This window comes from Chrysochloris asiatica, unplaced genomic scaffold (assembly GCF_000296735.1).
Source record: "Chrysochloris asiatica unplaced genomic scaffold, ChrAsi1.0 scaffold00073, whole genome shotgun sequence".
Taxonomy (NCBI): domain Eukaryota; kingdom Metazoa; phylum Chordata; class Mammalia; order Afrosoricida; family Chrysochloridae; genus Chrysochloris; species Chrysochloris asiatica.
This window is the reverse complement of record NW_006408591.1, coordinates 8,257,680-8,259,574: the sequence shown is the minus strand read 5'-3', so window position 1 is coordinate 8,259,574 and position 1,895 is coordinate 8,257,680.

Here is a 1,895-nt window from a genome sequence, read left to right as displayed (position 1 = left end):
TTAGGAAAATTTTCTTCCAGAAACTCTTCAACTATCTCCTCTGTGGACTTGTGTGATTGTTCCTGTTCTGGAATGCCAATACATTCTTATGTTATTCCTCTTCATGTTGTCCAACATGAATCTTAGGCCTCATTCAGAATTTTTTATCCTTTTTTGTATTTGCTCTTTTATCTTAGTAGTATTGAGAGATTCATGTTCTAGCTCACTAGTTCTGGCTTCTAGCTCTTCAATTCTACTCCTTTGCCCTTTCAGTGTATTGTCCATTTCTGATATTCAAATATTAATCATTTGGACCTCTTTCTGTAGGTTTTGAATTGTTTCCAATGCTGTATTTATCCTATTTGATTGTTCTATCTATGCACTTTAATATTTAAAGAGGTCTTTTTTTTACTAGATTTGACAATACACTATTTCATTTTATCTCTTGATTGCTGCTGTCATGCATGTTGACTTTGGATCCAAGCAAAATGTCTTTGTCAACTTCAGTCTTTTTTCCTATTACCATGAACATATTTATTGGCAATGGTTAGCAACAGCTAAAAAAATAACAGATTGGATACTGTAGTCTATAATCACAGAAAAGAGAGATTAAAAAAAAAAAAAAAATCTGTAACCTAATAAGCCACCAGAGAAATTTCAAGGTGCCATTGTTGGTTTTTATGATTTAACTCAGGATTTAATTTTGGGCCTGTTTCATTTTTAGTCTCTCTCTCCCACTCCACAAACCCTGCTCTGGCCTTTTTCTTAGTGATAAACAGTTCAGGGCCAGCTGTGGCCGTTTTGTGCTGCCGTTTGGTTTTATGAGAAATATGCCTCTTTAAATTTGAGGAGGTCTGTGCACATGCATAGTAGAACCCTCCAGAGGTGGGGTTGGGGGTTGGTGTCCACTCGCTCAGGCATCCCCTCTAGTCACCATAATGGAGGTACACAGACAGTGAGAGGCCAATGAACAGATAGCAAAAAAAAAAAAAAAAAAAAAAAAAAAAAAAAAACAGAACAGAACAAAACAAAACAAAATATAATGTCCATTCTTTTCTCTGCGAGGTTCCCACATGCGTCAGTCCTTGGTGGGTCTGTTCCCTCCCTGGCTTTTTCTCACCAATTGGTCTCATCCAAGTTGTTGGCTACAGGCCGCTCAGCCTGGCAGGTTTGAAAGTACAAGATTTCTTACTTCTGCTACAAGTTACACTGGTTATAAGCCTTCAAATTTTAAAAATATTCCTATATATATATGTGGTTCAGAGATTTGGAGTTGTCCCCTGAACCTGTTTCATCTGGTATTCTGTGTTATTGATGATGGAGATATTCATTGCACTTCTACCCTATCTGCCACCAAGCCGCGCCTCCCTCTTGCTTCCCTGCATGTATGATGTTTTGGATGCCACCCCACAACAATTCTGTACTTTGGTCATTAGTGTCTAATGCATCACATATATTCAGAAGATTGTTTTTTTGTTTTTTTATGCCAGTGGGATATATACAAGGTCATATTTTATTTCTCATGAACTTTTTTGAAGTTTCTTCATCTTAAGACTGAACCTGCATATGAGCTTTTCCACCATCTCTTCCCATTTGTTGTTGTTGTTGTTGTTAGTTGCCATCTAGTTGGTGCCGACTCATAGTGACCCTATGCACAGCAGAACAAAACACTGCCTGGTTCTGGGCCAGCCTCAAAATTGTTGCCATGCTTGAGCCCATTGATGCTTCCACTTTGCCAATCCATCTCGCTGGGGGTCTTCCTCTTTTTCTCTGACCCTCCATCTTACCAAACATGATATCTGTCTCCAACGATTAGTCCCTCCTTACAATATGTCCTAAGTATGAGAGACTAAGTTTGGCCATCCTGGCCTCCAAGGAGCACTTTGGCTGTACTTCTTCTAACACATATCTGTTTG